The 16,348-nt window shown below is 44.4% G+C and overlaps 1 protein-coding gene across 3 annotated transcripts in view; it reads left to right on the plus strand.

The window, feature by feature from the left end:
• The window catches only part of LRRC8D (leucine rich repeat containing 8 VRAC subunit D), a 124,508-nt gene that overhangs the window by 69,467 nt on the left and 38,693 nt on the right, over positions 1-16,348 (plus strand). The window lies entirely within an intron of this gene.

Below are 16,348 nucleotides of genomic sequence, written 5' to 3' on the forward strand. Positions count from 1 at the left end.
CCCTTCTCTGTTTTTCTCTCAGTAAATAAATAAATAAATAGTTAAAAAAAAAAAAAAAAGCTTTAAAAAAAGAATTGGAAGCCACATGAGGTAGAGGCAAACTCGGTGCCGAGCTGTGTGGTCCAGGCCACACAGCAAGAGCAGTTCTGAGAAGGGGCCCATGAGAGGTTACAAAGCGCTGGCCAGTGTGGTGCTGATTATGTGCTATCTCCCAGAACCATGGGCCTTGCCCTCAGGCACGAATTCTTTTGTGGTTTCCATCCCATTAACCTTGAACAGTTTCACTGAACTTTATTTTTAGCTTCTGCTTTTCATTTCCAAATTGATAACTGAATGCAGAAGCATTGGCCCAGAGTGGCAAGGCCATGGGGGGGGGGGGGGGTACCACTGGCCAGGAGCTAAGAGATGGAGTTGGCGCTGGTCACTTTATGCCTTTCTGTGAGCTGCTCATGGGTCTCAGTCTGGAAGCAGTTCATCCGTGCCTCTGCATAGGTGATGTCTCTGGAAGATTGGGTGCTAAAGGCCTGCCCAACAGAGCAGTTGCCAGGGAAGGAGTCATGAAGCTAAGACCTTGCTCCCCTGGGAATTGGGCCCAGGACTTCTGTTTCTCCTTATAATCTTGCCTAAGAGCTTCCTCTGGCCATGTGCTGAGAGAGGAGACTGGAAACGTGACCGTAGGTAAAGAGACAAGTTCTTCCAGGGCAGCGGCTATGGTTATTTGCTAAATGCTTGTTATTTCCCATATGGGCCAAACCCTGTACTGGACCCCAGGGACAGAGATGTGAACAAGACAGACATCCCTGTTGTCACGGTGGCTTGCTTCTTGCCTCCTTCTCTTCATTCATTCCTCAGAATTACTGAGAGACTGCTACATGGCATGCATCAGAATGGCTATTGGGAATATTAAAAAAAGTAATGTCAGTCTGCTCAAGGATAAGCACATAAGTTACGGTACATTTACACTCCGTGACTGAGAGAGCTTGAGAGTTTTTACGGGTCCACAGATGGCATTAAGTGCTGTGGGAGATACTGAAGAAGAGGGCTCATTCCCTGTCATCAGGGAGTGTATGGTCTGCTTGGAAGAAGGGAAGCCACAGTACCTCCAGAAGCACATACCACTAGTTGATCATTTGTATTTCTGATTCCAAGTGTCTTTGTATGCCTAGCAGGGTACCTGGTGCCCAAGTGCTTTACTAATAAGCATTGGTTGAATTAATGTATAAAGAATAAATGAGTATTCTTTGCAAGACAGAAATTAGCTTGTTGCTGTAATAGAGAGCCATTCTTTTAGGAAGAGTGACATTTGAGCCAGGCCTGGGAAAATAGGTGGGCAGCTCCACATGAGAAGAGAGGAGGTGCCCCGAGGCGTATTCCGGACATCAGAAGTGGCATGAGCCACTCATTACGCCCAGGAAACAACAGGGGTTCTGTTTGGTGATGAGCACAGGGCATATGGGAAAATGTGGAGAGACGAGAGAGGATGGGGGCAGGTAATGGTGGGACATCGACTGCCCGGCAAGTGAGTTTAGGCTTTAATAGGCTACAGCGTTTTTAAAGGGTTGCTCCAGAGAGTACTTCCAGAAACTACCATTGGTGGCAGTTCGATGGGTAAATTGGAGGAGTTGCAGAATCAAAATAGGGTCTTATTTTTTAGGGTCGGGGGAGACCGAGGCAGGTTTTCTAAGGTGCAGGATCCCTCTGACATGCTGAGAGAGGGTAAGATGAGCAGCATGCCTTTGGAAGGCCTGTGCGAGACCGCTTGGCAAAGCCCCACTGGAAAGAGATGCTCTTAGAGGGGCTGGCCCAGGCTGCAGACTCTGAGCCTCTGAGGCCCTCGTAAGATGTCTGACCATGGGGTTTCAGCTGGGCAGGGGAACAAGGAAGGAAGGAAGGAAGAAGGAAGAGGTGAATTCTCCACCCCTTCCATGTTCTGTAGCCTCCAGCATGTTGTTCAGTGGGTGTAATTGGGAGATTGACCATTGGGCAGAAAATGCAGAACGTTGTGCATTCATCTCTTGGGACCTTAATTACCTTCTTTGTCAAATAACTCTTCAGATCCTGTTCAGCCCAAGCAGCCTATGAGTCTGTCATTGGAGACATAAGGGACTTTAGAAAAGCTGGGTGCCTTCTGAAAGCCCAGCCAGACACCATCTGCCAGCACCGGGCAAGGCTGGGGTGGGGGAGGGCATCTGAACCTGGCAGAACGTGGCTACTTTGATCCACTTCGTGCTTACTCATTGCTAATACTTTGTAGGTAGAGTTTATAGGAAAACAAACCAGCTAGTTGAGAGTGTTTCACTTTAACCTTTTTTCTCTTTGTCGTTGTTAAAGAAAGTAGGGCATGTTGTTTGCACAGCATCTGGTCGTGCTACAGCCTGTACCCAAAATTGCAGATGGGCCTTTCTGTAAGAATCCCAAGCACGTGGACACAGATGCTTCATTTGTTCTGTCTATCTTGGTATAAAGGAAAATGACCTCACAAAGTAAGCCTTAATAAGTTCATCTTTGGGCTGGGCTGTAGGTAAGACACACTCTGTAATGGAGCCCTTTCTATTTCCTGACATTAGTCACCGTAGGAAAACGCCCACGTAATAATAAAAATAATACCTAACATCTGTTCGGCACTTTAGAGACCCCCAGGTGCCATATATATTCACAACGAAATATCAGAAATCGTGTATTTGATATTATACTGTGAACTGGTGAAGGCAAAATAATTGTAGCTTTTGGGTGTATAGGAGGCTGCTGCGTTAGGTCGGGACTTGTGAAGAGCGGGCTGCTTCTATTTCTTGAAGCCTTGACAGTGGGGAAGCAACAGAGTGAATAAGAGCCACGGCATCAGACAGACATGGGTTCACATCCCAGCTCTTCCAGCCAGTGGCCTCAATGTCTTTGGGTCCAAGCTTCCTCGTTGTAAAGTGGGGTGATAATTCCTCTCAGAGTTGGTGTGACGATGGAAAGAAATGAGGTCCATAAATCTTGTGGGACATGACCTGAACCAGAAGTGTGCGGTGGCTGATAATCCCTAACTGGGATGTGGCTTGCTTGCCGGTATGCTTTCAGATGTTTGCGTCACTGAACTGTCCTCCCCTCTGTTCCCCGTGGCCACACGATTACAGTCCTCACCTGTGTTTCTTGTGACCTGCTCTTTCTTTCTCAGTCCCATTGATACCATATATGACCTCTCCAACTAAATAATGACAACAATCCCAGCCAGTCTCCAGTGTCTCTCAACGCCCCCTGCATGGCTGCTACCCTCTACCTTGTATCTCATATATCATGACGTGACTAGGCTTTCCAAAGCTGTTTCATGTTACTGTGAATTTGCACGGTCTTTCTGTTGCCCTACTAAATAAAACCAAACTCTCTCGGATTTCAGTGTACTCTGGAATCTAGCTAAACTTACTTAACCCTTTGACTTCATTTCTTATGACTCAGTACAAATGCTGTGCTCCAGTCAACACAGACATCTATCTTCTTCTCAAAAATGATGAGGAGCTTAATATCTTGACACATAGCCCTCTGCTTTTCATTTTGTTTCTGCCTCGATAATTAATTTTCTGACACTGTTGGGATACGTTACCTTCATACTGACATCAGTACATCCCAGTGAGGATAGTACCAGAGTATTAAACTGCCCAGAGGAAGGTGTTTTTAATTTAGGGGATTTGGAAAGAACAAGAAGGTAGTAATAAGTTTGCTGTTTATGGCACTAAGAAACAGTTTCCTCAACCTTCCAGAGAATCCTTATTTTACTACTGCTAGATTTACTGCCATGGCTTAACCTTTTACTTAGATGGAATAAGCACATCACACTTAGGCATTAGTGAAGAACTTGTGTGCGGAGCCCCGCATGGGAAGAGTGCCAGGCCTCAGATCTCAAGCTGTGGAGGCAGAATAGTCACAAAGGCACTTACGTTCACTCCCCAGGTTCCCTCCCATCACTTGGCTTTAGGTGTTAACCAGATATCTTTTTGGACATGTAGACTGGCTTGCATTTTTCCTTCTGTCCTTTTATCTCCGTAAGAAGAGGTGAGGGAAGGGAGAGGGATATTAATGAGAGGATCTGTTCCCTGTCACACCTCATCCATGATGAATTTCATCAATCTTTGAAGTTCTGTCTCCCATTTTCTTAAGTATAGTACCTCATCCGCAGCAGGTAGCAGGAACTTCAATATCCGAAGATGTCTCTTTTTGCCAGTTCATTTAAGAGTAGGAGAGACTGCCTTAGGACAAGGAGGAGTAGTGATTTATAACTGCCTAAGAGATAGCAGTCACATGTAGGATTTTCTTTTTTCTTTTTTTTTTTTTTTTTTTACCCAGTTTCTTCTTAGAAGTTTAAGTAGTGGAAAAAGGATCTAGCAGCTCTTATAGTCTAGCTCACTCAGTAAGATTTCTCATCTAACAAGTGCTCATTAAATCACAGCAGCAATTAAGAGACTACTTCTCTTTTTCTATTAGCATTGATTTGCAAGGACAAGGACATCTTTTCAGAGGCCTTAAAGCCCTCAGTAATGAGCGATTTAAAGTGGGGGGCACGGAGGAGGAAACATTTTCCTTGGTTTTTATCTCAAAACATATGGTACATTCACAGCCCCACAGATTGATGGTAACAGCCTATTTAGTAAAAGAGAAAAATGCTACTCAATTTCACCAGGTCAAATAACAAATATGCATGTGCAGTATGATGACTTCAATGTAAAGTGGAAGCCACAAATGTATTCACAGCAAAAAGTGGAGGGGAACTCCACAAATGGTAACTGGTCAGAAAATCATCTGATTTGTTTTTCTCTTACTTCTCTCCATGTGTCTGTGTTCTCCAGTTTTTCTTTCAGTGTTTATCACCTTTATAATAAAGTCACTTTTAAAAAGTCAAATGATGATGGATATATACCAGTTTGGTGTGTGTTTGCTTGTGTTTAATTTTTTTTATTTTAGAGCATGAGTGAGGGAGAGGGGCAAATGGAGAGAGTCTAGAGAGAATCCCAAGCAGGCTCCACACTCAGCACAGAGCCTGACTCCGGGCTTGATCCCACAACTCTGGGATCATGACCTGAGTTGAAATCAAGAGTTGGATGCTCAACCAGCTGAACCATTCAGATGCCCCAGTTTGGTGCTTATTAGAATTTTATTTTATTTTTAATTTTTAAAATTTAATGTTTATTTTGAGAGAGAGAGAGAGAGCACTAGAGGGGGAGGGACAGAGAGAGAGGGAGACACAGAATCCGAAGCAGGCTCCAGGTTCTGAGCTGTCAGCACAGAGCCTGACACAGGGCTCGAACTCAGGAGCTGTGAGATCATGACCAGAGCTGAAGTTGGACATTCAACTGACTGAGCCACCCAGGCACCCCAGAGTTTTATTTTTAACAAAAGAAAAGTGGGGGGAAACATGGTACAAAATGTGGAAGAATAAGTGATTAAATACAACCTGTTGAATGTAGGGATGGTTCACTTGGGCAGAAATGGGGAAACCTCAGGTATCTAGAAGATGACCAAGAAGCAAAGTAAGCTGTTGGGTTAAATGAATGAATACATAGAAAGTGCTTTGAGCAATGCTTAGGATATATGCTAGTTATTTGCATTGTTATTTTCATTCATTATCATCCCTGGGTACTAGCACACTTTATAGTACCTTGCACAAATCATAGTACTCACCGAAATGCTTTCGAGTTAATGTTTCGAGACTCTACACAATCCTGGTTCACCTACTAGCTATGTCACATGTGGACTTACACCCAGAACTGAACTGAACACAGAAGGGCAGGCTTGATCTGAGAAGCAGAAAGATTAGTGGGACCACTTCCTCTCCTGTCCCAGTCATTGTCTACCTGGTAATGTTTGTTTGGTGGCCGGTCTCCTCTTTGGCTCATATTAAGGTCCCAATCTGTGAAAACATCAATATCTTTCTCATAGATATGCTAACTGGTAAGCCAGTTCTTTCTTTCACCCTGATCTGTGCTCTTAAAATCTTTTGGATTAAATTATTTAACTTGATTCCTTCTAACTATAATGTTTTGATTTGGCCCATCTTTCAGCCTTTTTGAGGTGTTTTAATTGCTAATTCTCTTTTGCTCTCTCTCTCTCTCTTTTTTTTTTTTTTTTTTTGAGAGAGAGAATCTTAAGCAGGCTCCATATCCAGTGCAGAACCCAACATGGACTCTAAACCACGACCCTGGGATCATGACCTGAGCAAACCAAATTCAAGAGTCGGATGCCTTACTGACTGAGCCACCCAGGCGCCCCTCTTTTGCTCTCCTCTTAAGCTTTGTGCAGTCAAAACTTTTTTTGCAGCAATATCACCAATGTAAAATGTGGGACTGGAAGCACCTGGGTGGCTCAGTCAATTCAGTGTCCAACTCTTGATTTCATCTCAGATCATGATCTCAAGGTTCATGAGTTCGAGCCCAGCATTGGGCTCTGCACTGATAGCATGGAGCCTGCTTGGTATTCTCTGTCTCCCTCTCTCTCTCTCTTTCCCATCCCCTGCTTGCACTCTATCTCTCTCTCACACACACAATAAATAAACATTTTTAAAAAATAAAACGTGGGACCAGACAGGAACAGGACAGAGAGCCCTGTGCACTGGCATTCAAGGTCTTTTCATAGGTTGGCATAGAAGAATACCTCAGGGTCTTTTTTATGACCTGCTTATTCTTATTTTATGTATAATGCCAACAGAGTTTGTGTGCAAAAGGAGCACAATATTAAGTAAGCTGAAGTGTAGGAAAATAATCTGTACTTATCCTTATTTGTATGTGAGTGACATAAGTATATTTTCATAAAGGCAAGATAGGGGCACCTGGGTGGTTGAGTGGATTGAGTGTCCGATACTTAATCTCAGCTCAGGTCTTGATCTCAGGATTGTGAGTTCAAGCCTGAAGATTGGCTCCTCACTGGTGTAAAGTCTACTTAAAAACAAAAACAAAAACACATAAAGGCGAGATAAATAACCACTTAAAGAATTGTCTCCTTGCTTTCGTTAGGATGCAGGCTCTCCCATATAGGTGAGGAAGCTCTTGGCTTACGTGTTATGGAAAGTTCTGTCGAGTTCAGAAAGAACCATGCAGTTGCCAAAGGGAAAAGCTGTGTTCCCTGCAACCTGCTCATGTTCTTTCATTGTTCTCCTCAGGAGCGGGGTGTGTCCTCCACCGTCCCCTCCATCACTCAGGAAACAGGCGGGTGCTCCAGTGAGCAGTATTGACTAACTCCTCTATTTGCTTGTCTGAGAACAGATAGGTATGCTGGATGATGAGTAACAACATGTATGATAATATAGTGAAAATTTTTGAGAAGCACAATTGTTTGTTACGTGTTCCTAAATATATAACTGAGTGTACTAGGAACATATGCAGGGCTTTTACGTTACTTCCCCAAAAAGATAAGCCTGCCATATTCATGGAATATATTTTAAACATCTGTTAGATGGCATTTAAATGTGTTTGTTTCTCTTATTTGATGAACGTTTTAAATCTCTGTGTATTTACAGATTTGGCAGACTTGATGTGTTTTTTTCAGCTATCATTGTAAATAAGCAAATAGCTTAGAGAAATTCACAGTGAGATAGTTGTATCCGAAATATCTGCTGAAATTTCAAAGGCCACTTGAGTCAGAAAACTATATAAATATGTGTGTAGTGAAATTTTCCATGTAGTACATGTATCTTCTAGGTGACATATATGTTGATTTTAAAAACTCATATATAAAGGTGTATCTGTTCATTCTTTTTCTGGTTTATCTTCATTTCTAATTTTCTATGTGAACAGGTTTGACTTACGTAATTTTTTAAATTATGTAAAATATCTTTGTATCCTCAGGTTTCTATTCATACATGATCTGTTTCATTTTATATAGCAATTCAGTTAGGCTTCTTAAAAGTTGTTGAGGCTTTGAACTTTTAAAAGGGAAATTCTTTTGGGGTACCTGGGTGGCTCAGTCGGTTAAGCATCCGACTCAGGTCATGATCTTGTGGTTGCTGAGTTCAAGCCCGGTGTTGGACTCTGAGCCAACAGCTCAGAGCTTGGACCTGCTTTGGATTCTGTGTCTCCCTTTCTCTCTGCCCCTTCCCTACTCACATTCAGCCTCTCTCTCTGTCTCTCTCTCTGAAAAATAAATAAACATTAAAAAAATTTTTAAGGGAAATTCTTTTTAGATGTCCTAAAAGAGCTCTTTTTTTTTTTTTTTAAAGTAGGATTCACACCCAGCCCAGAGCCCAACATGGGGCTCAAACTCATGACTGTGAGATCAAGACCTGAGCCAAGATCATGAGTTTGACACTTAACCACTGAGCCCCCTAGGCACTCCAAGAGCTCTTTAAAAAGAATAATCATCTCTAAATGTTTCTGTGATCTTAGTGATGTCTTTATCATATTTTTAAAAGCAGTTTAGGGGCGCCTGGGTGGCGCAGTCGGTTAAGCGTCCGACTTCAGCCAGGTCACGATCTCGCGGTCCGTGAGTTCGAGCCCCGCGTCAGGCTCTGGGCTGATGGCTCAGAGCCTGGAGCCTGTTTCAGATTCTGTGTCTCCCTCTCTCTCTGCCCCTCCCCCGTTCATGCTCTGTCTCTCTCTGTCCCAAAAATAAATAAACGTTGAAAAAAAAATAAATAAAAGCAGTTTACATCTCTGTGTACAATCTGTGAGACAAGGATAGAATGTCTGAGTTTGAAACTCCTCAGTGTCCTCTCCAGCCCTGGGAGGGGCAGTGTTTGCATGGGAAACACAAGGAAAAAAAAGGTGTGCCAGAAAATGTTTATGAAACATTTCCACAGTATGTGTGTGTGTGTGTGTGTGTGTGTGTGTGTATGTGTGTGTGTGTATGTATATATATATGTGTGTGTGTGTATTATTCTATATTATTCTATATTATTCTAACAGGCAGTAGTTGGAATCATTAGTGGAGATTATCATCTTAATACAATCTCAAAATGGTTTATGAATACATTCTCTAATAAACATAATGTAATACATGAGTTTTAGTTTCCAGACCAGCCTCCAGAAATCTATGTCTTAAGTGGCTTATTATAAATTCTTTGCCACTAATAGTGTGTTTCCAGGGCTTGGGCAGAAGTCAGAGTGTGGGGAGAGGGTCAGTACTCATGAACTTCCCTTTGGTGGGCGGGAAGGCAGAGGAGTGCATTGGGAATAATCAAGGATAGCTGGGAGGGGGCCCAGAGGTGGGGGTGCGGGGGGAGAGGAAGGGGTCATAAAACTTTGGATCAGGAAGAGGCCTTGGAGATCATGTTGTGTGATGCCATCGTCTTACAGAAGAAGGGGAAACAGAGATCCAAGAAGTCTGTGTGGCTGGCCCAAGGTCACATAGCTAGTGGCTGAGCAGGACCTAGGATCCAGGTCTCCCGACTCCAGTTCAATTTATACACCAGCAGGTGCTGATAGGAGCCAAGAAGTCCACATTCTGGGGCTTGTGGGGAGAGAGGCTGTGAAGAAGGGCAGAGGGCAGGGGAAGCTCCCGTGTGAGGACCAGATTTTACCTGCCCCAGAGGACAGAGATGGCAAGAACTAAGCAGAGAGGTCAGGACCCTAGCCAAATAGATTAACATTCAGGACAGTCTAGTGTAAAAATGGGAAATTGCCATACCACAGTGTTGATAATAATTACTCTTCTAGTTTTTTGGATACCTGTTAAGTACTAGGCACTGTGCTGTGTGTTTTATTGTAACATATCACTTAATTTCCATAGTAACCCTGGTAGAAAGGTGCTGTGTTTCCATTTTCAGAGAAGTGTGCTGATATTCAGAGTTACATGGCTTGCTTTGAGAGAGAGTGCCATGATTTGAACCTGTCTTAGCCATATCTGTTTGGTTTCTGCAGTTTTATGTTGCCAAGCCAGAATTATAGATAAGAAAGGCACAGCAGACAATGGGAAGAATTCCCACCTAATCCCTGTACTTACTCCTGAGGAGCTAAATAAAGAGGACTCATCATCCCTCCAAAATGTCACTGAACCTTCACATATGGTTTAGTGCCCATTGGCAACTGATACCAAGTATATGGGTGGGAGGTGGGGGGAATCTAGAGCTCCTAAAACTTGTAAAATACTTAGCGTGAACCAGTCCACAGTTGATGTTATGCCACCGTCACTGTACTGGAACCCACTGATGCTCTGGAAGCGATGCCACCACAAACAGTTGTCACAGCTTAGCATTTCACAGGGGTCTGGCTGAGCTCAGACGGTAGATCGTGAGAATTCAGATCTTGGGATCATGAATTCAAGCCATGTTGGGTGTAGAGCTCACTTAAAAAAACAAAACCAAATCTAAGGATTCAGAGCAGGAGAACTGAGAGGATGAGGAATGGAAAAACCACAGCCTGATGAGTCATTAACTATCTGTGGATTGTAAACATGAGCAGTGTTTAGCCTGAAAAAGGACTTTGGGGGAAGACTTCCATTCCACCTTTATGGAGAGAGGAAGGGAAGCTTTATTCATTGAGCATCTTACAATGTTCCAGCTACTAGGTGCTTTCCAATCCTCACAAGTCCTACAAAGGAAATACTGTCACTCCATATGGATCAGGAAATTGATGCTTAGAGAGAGATCATTTACTGTGGACTACTTACACACACACACACACACACACACACACACACACACACACACACACAGCTTTACTGAGATATACAGACAACCCCTGATTTATGATGGTTCAACTTAATGATTTTTTGACTTTACAGTGATATGAAGTGATACACATTCAGTAGAAAACGTGCTTCAGATTGTGAATTTAGATCTTTTCCCGGGCTAGCAGTACTTGGTTCAGTAGTCTGTAATGATGCCAGACAGCTGGCCGTAGCTCCCAGTCAGCCACAGGATCACGAGGGCACACAACTAATACACTGACTACCGTGCTGTGCCACACAGCCATTCACTTTCAGTACAGTATTGAATAAATTACATGTGACATTCAGCACTTCGTTATAAGGTAGGCTTTGTGTTAGGTGATTTTGCTCAGATACAAGCTAATGTAAGTGCCCTGAGCACATGTAAGGTAGGCTAGGCTAAGCTATGATGTTTGGTGTGTTAGGTATATTAAATGCATTTTTGACGGACGATATTTTCAACTTAATGGTGGGTGTGTCGGAACACAACACCATCCTGGATTGAGGAAGACCTGTAATTTACATGCTGTAACGGTCACCTGTTACAAGCATACAATTCCAAAGTGCCTTTTCAAAAGGTAGCGAGTTCCCTGTCATTGGAAATGTTTGACCAGAAGAGGCTGGAAAATCTCCCAGTCAAGGATATCGTAGAGGAATGTTCCGCTTCCATCTCTAGAAAAGTTTAAGTAATGAAAGAGTGGTTTCAACACCTCCAGAGTGCTGGCAGCCACTCGCTTCAGTGTTTTAAACTTTGATGGACACATGAGAAAGGAAGGGCCCAGAAGATGTTTCGGTTGTGTTTATCATCTTAACTTTGGCTGTGCGCTAGAATTGTAGAGGAGCTTTTATTTGTTTTTAATGTTTATTTTTATTTTGAGAGAGAGAGAGAGACAGAGCGACTACATATGGTGGGAAGGGGGCGTGGGAGTGTGGGGCAGAGAGAGAGGGAAAGAGGGAATCCCAGGCAGGCTCTGCACTGTGAGCATGGTGCCCGACATGAGGCTCTATCTACAAACCACGAGATCATGACCTGGGCCGAAAGCAAGAGTCAGACGCTCTGCCAGCTGAGCCACTCAGGTGCCCCACAGAGGAGCTTTTAAACGCTTCCGATGCAGATATGAAAGCCACACCCCAGGCGCAGCCAAGTCAGCACCTCTGTGGCTGGGGCCTGGCTTGGCCACACTTCAGAGGCTCCCTCACATTATTCTAGGGTACAGCTGTGCTGAAAACTGCTTTCCTCAGCTGAGGAGAAGTTCAGCTGCACTTAAGAGAGTCATGAAGGGTCAAAGACCAAACCAGCCCCGTCCTGCCAAGCAGCCACAGTTCCTACAGGTTGTTGCTTCTCAGAGCATTAATGGTGAATCAGCCACACCCAGGTGACTTCTAGCTTGGCAGCTGCTGCGGCCCTACGTCCAGCTCTTTCAAGAAGTCTGAGGCAGTGTTGGCAGTTTAACCAGAGACAGTTTGTCTCGTGACCTTTTAATCAGATGAACTTTTGTTTGTCTTTAACTCACATCCACCAGACATTTCTGCAGAGCTTTAGGATGGAAAGGTGCTTGAGAAAAGAATGAGTGTAAATTCCATCTCCAGATCGGATCAGTGTTCCTGCCTTCAGAGCAATGATTTTATCCACATTTGAAGGTTCTGTGTTATTTCTTCAGATAAGCAGGTCACTGCACATATGCTTACATCAGAGGATCTGAGCTTTCTCTTTCATCCTCTCTATAGAACTTGTATAGGTAACTGATGGTAATGGGGTCCAGTGAAAATCAAGCCTGGAGCCAGAAGGTGCCAGAACTGGTGGCCTTGGGAGCCTATAAAACCTTTCTGAACCTCAGTTTCTTTGTAAAGTGAGACTAACAATTCCTAAGTGTCACTTTAAGAATCCAGTTAAAGAGGCGCGCCTGGGTGGCTCAGTCGGTTAAGTGTCCGACTTCAGCTCAGGTCATGATCTCACGGTTCGTGGGTTGGAGCCCCGCGTCTGGAGCCTTTGAATTCTGTCTCCCTCTCTCTCTGCCCCTCTCCCACTGCTCTCTATCTCTCTCCCTCTCTCTCTCTCAAAATAAACATTAAAAAAAAGAAGAAGAATCCAGTTAAAGAATGGGGGCAGGAGGGCTGGGTGGCTCAGTCAGTTAAGCATCTGGCTTTGGCTCATGTTATGATCTCTCCGTTTATGAGTTCAAGCCCCACGTCAGGCTCTACGCTGATGGTGCAGAGTCTGCTTGGGATTCTGTCTCTCTCACACACACACAAAATAAATGAATAAACTTAAAAAAAAAAAAAAAGAATGTGTGTGACACTGGCTTACAACCATGTAAGTGTTGCGCTCTTGCTGTGTGCCAGGTGCCATTACTCATCCTCGGGGAAACAAACATGAATAAGTAGTGATCCCTGCCCTGGAGAAGCCTACAGTTCAGTGAAGAAGACAGACTCAAAGCCAGGTAATTGTAAAAGGGTGTGGAGGTGCCAAAATGCACAGGATACTCTGAGAGCCTCACAGAAGGAATTAGAAGGAGTAGGTTACTGGCATAGAGATTTGGGGGAAGGCTTCCCACAGGCACTGATGGGTGACAAAGGGGAAGTCAAGGCGAGGGCAGGAAAGCTGGATGTTCTCTGGATATACTTGGCAGAGGGAAGGAGTGGCAGAGGCTTGTAGGTGAGGACCAAGAAGGGGGACATTGTGATGCTAATGATGACAAGCTTTTTATTCAAGTCTCACTTGCTTTCCCTCCGGAGAAATGACCTTTTTATTAAGTAGGGTGCTTTTGAGAGCTGTCAAAGGAGAAAGAAGGCAAGAGATGGAGTCATCTATTTTCCTCTTCATTTGCCTGATTTTGTGTAGGCGTTTGGAATAGGGAACAGGAATGCGACTGAGTGATTTATGTACATCGTCAAAATCCCAAGATTAAAAAGAACACTGTGTCCAGGTCAGGTACCATATATGTGTTTAACACTTGCAGTGGGCATTGAAGCATAGTGATACTTGCAGAAAGTTGCTCTCAGAGGAAGGAGGCTGGATTTTATAAAGATGGCTTTTACAGCTCAGGAGGTCCGGATTGTAATTAAACTGAGAGATGGTCCACAAGCCACGCAGAGCACTTAGCAGGAGCATCTGTTGAGCCTCACAGTCCTTTTCTGTGTCTGCCCTAATTTTATAGCCAGTAAAACCACAACAGTATCCCTTTCAAGACTTCTTAAAGCAGCTTCCTCTGTTGGTTTACATGTCCTATACTCACCCTGTGTTCTTCACAGTTGTACTCTTAGGAATCAAGAAACCACAAAGCCATGCATCCAGTGGTGATTTCATTTCTTCTGCCAGTGGAGGCAGTAGGGGCACTGGGAATGAAAATGGTGCGTACTTCTTGTGCCGTGTGCTTTCACGCCATCAGTTGTCAAGCCTGGGCCTGATCCAGCCAGACGTCCTCCTGGCTGGGAAACATTGTGCCCATGCATCTCTAGTCCAGCAAATCTGATCAGAAGGGCAGATGGCTTCATCGAAACAGTGGACAACCAGGAGCCTAATCTCTCTCACCTCTTCTCTTGGCTCTTTCAACATGTGGCACTGAGGCAGGGGAGACTAGGGAGCTTTTTCGTGGCTGCTTGAGTTCTGAGCCCTGATCCCTCGTGCCCTGTGAGTGTCCAGAAGGGGCACATGCCCAGGAGGTAGGGCTCCAAGGAGGCATTGGGAGACCCAGATTCCAGTTCCTGCTCCACCCCACACTGGCAGCTTTGGCGTTGAGTAAGTCATCATCAGTGGGTTGTCACTTCTGGCCAGTAAAAGGAGAAGATTGCAGTTCTCTCTAGATTGAAGCTGGCAGGAATTGAACTCACGAACCTCACTCTGACTGCATCGTTGCCCGATTTCTAGCTGCCATCTCTGCCCCTCTGCTTTGGTTCCTGCTGTCTTCACTCCTCCCTCTCAACCTGCCGACTCTTGCCCGACTCCATTCTTCCACGCCTGCCTCTCAGTGTCCGCAGGGAATCCTTTGGTGCCCAAGTAGGGCTAGATTACCAGATAGGTTAAACGTGCATTTAGGGCACCTGCAAAGCAAAGGTACCACTAGAAAATTTTTTAAAGAATTTGATGTTCACTGTTTTAAAAAAAAAATCAAAGTGGCCATCATGGCGGCGGGGGGGTGGGGTGGTGGAGAGCAGAGTTTTGCTGGACTTCCTTATTACTTTATGATGTGTTATTTAATTCAAATTCTCCTTGGAACTGAATCTTTTCAGTAGTTCTACTGACAGCTTAATGTTCTACCTCTAAACTTTAGGGACTCAGCGTTTTCACTGAAGCCTCAAAAAGGAAGGGGCAGGCATGCTGCTCTGTGTCTTTTTCTCTGTACTAGCCATGTGTGTGCTTATTTTAATATAATACCATGTATCTCTATAGCACTGGCTCACTCAGAGCCTTTACATTGTGTACTTCCCATTTGAATATGTCCATCGTGGGACTTAGCTGCTGGGATAGGCCAGGAAGAGAGATGTGAGAGTATAAGGCACACACATACCTCCTTTCAGAATTTATAGGGGCGCCTGGGTTGCGCAGTCGGTTAAGCGTCCGACTTCAGCCAGGTCACGATCTCGCGGTCCGTGAGTTCGAGCCCCGCGTCAGGCTCTGGGCTGATGGCTCAGGGCCTGGAGCCTGTTTCTGATTCTGTGTCTCCCTCTCTCTCTGCCCCTCCCCCGTTCATGCTCTGTCTCTCTCTGTCCCAAAAATAAATAAACGTTGAAAAAAAAAATTAAAAAAAAAAAAAAAGAATTTATAATTGAATTGAGACATCAGTTATTCCCCAGAATGATTACATGCCAAAGGTAGCCATGAAAATGTGAAAAAGTGCTCTAGGAACTTCGAGCAGTTTCTGGAAGATGGACCTTGAGGGAAGGGTGGTGGAGAGTTTGGCCATATTAACAAAACGTGCATATCTGACTGGCCTGTTACTTTCTAAGTTCTAATCCCATGATTGTGAACTGTTGGCCGCTACTGCTTCTCGGAACTGCCCCAAACGAGTTTCTCCCAGACTCAAGCACTCTGTCTCTGTTCCTCCGTATCTCTCCTGCCCTGGCTTTGGTCCTTTGAGCCTGACCCTTCTGATAAGCTGCTGTAGCCACTGAGAAGAATCACTTTGAGTCCCCTGGGTCCACAGAATAAGAAGGCTTTTTTCTAGTGGGTTGTGTGCTTGCTTGGGGGAACTATGTGATCCCCAGGTCCTTGTTTGCACCACAGTCTGGTTAAGCCCCTGTCCTTGTCATTGCCATCATCACCACCATCATCAAAGTTAAATGTATAGAGTGCTTATCGTGTGCCAGGCACTGTGTAAGCGCAGTACATGTACGGATTCATTCAGTCCTCACCACAGCCTCAGATGAGTGCTATTTTTTTCCATCTTACTGATAAGGAAAGGGAGGGATGGAGATGTTAAGTAACCAACCTGAAGGTCAAACAGCTAATACATGGCAGAGCCAGTATTTTTACTCTAGTGATGGGATTTCCGAACCCTGCTCTTAACCATTCCGCTTACTATGTGTTCAAAGGAAGAGGAGTTGGGGAGGTTTGGTGGGCTGGGAACAGCACCGGGAAAGTGGCAGTGCTTTCTGTTTGAGGAGAGGAAGAACTGATTTTGGATTTATTCTCATCGAGATGAAGGTGGTGTGAATTGTTGACAAGAAGTTCCAGGAAGTGCTTCCTCTTAAATATATTAGGTAATGTCTTTTCTCTGCAGTGCCATCTTTTTTTCAT

This window comes from Leopardus geoffroyi, chromosome C1 (genome assembly GCF_018350155.1).
Source record: "Leopardus geoffroyi isolate Oge1 chromosome C1, O.geoffroyi_Oge1_pat1.0, whole genome shotgun sequence".
Taxonomy (NCBI): Eukaryota; Metazoa; Chordata; class Mammalia; order Carnivora; family Felidae; genus Leopardus; species Leopardus geoffroyi.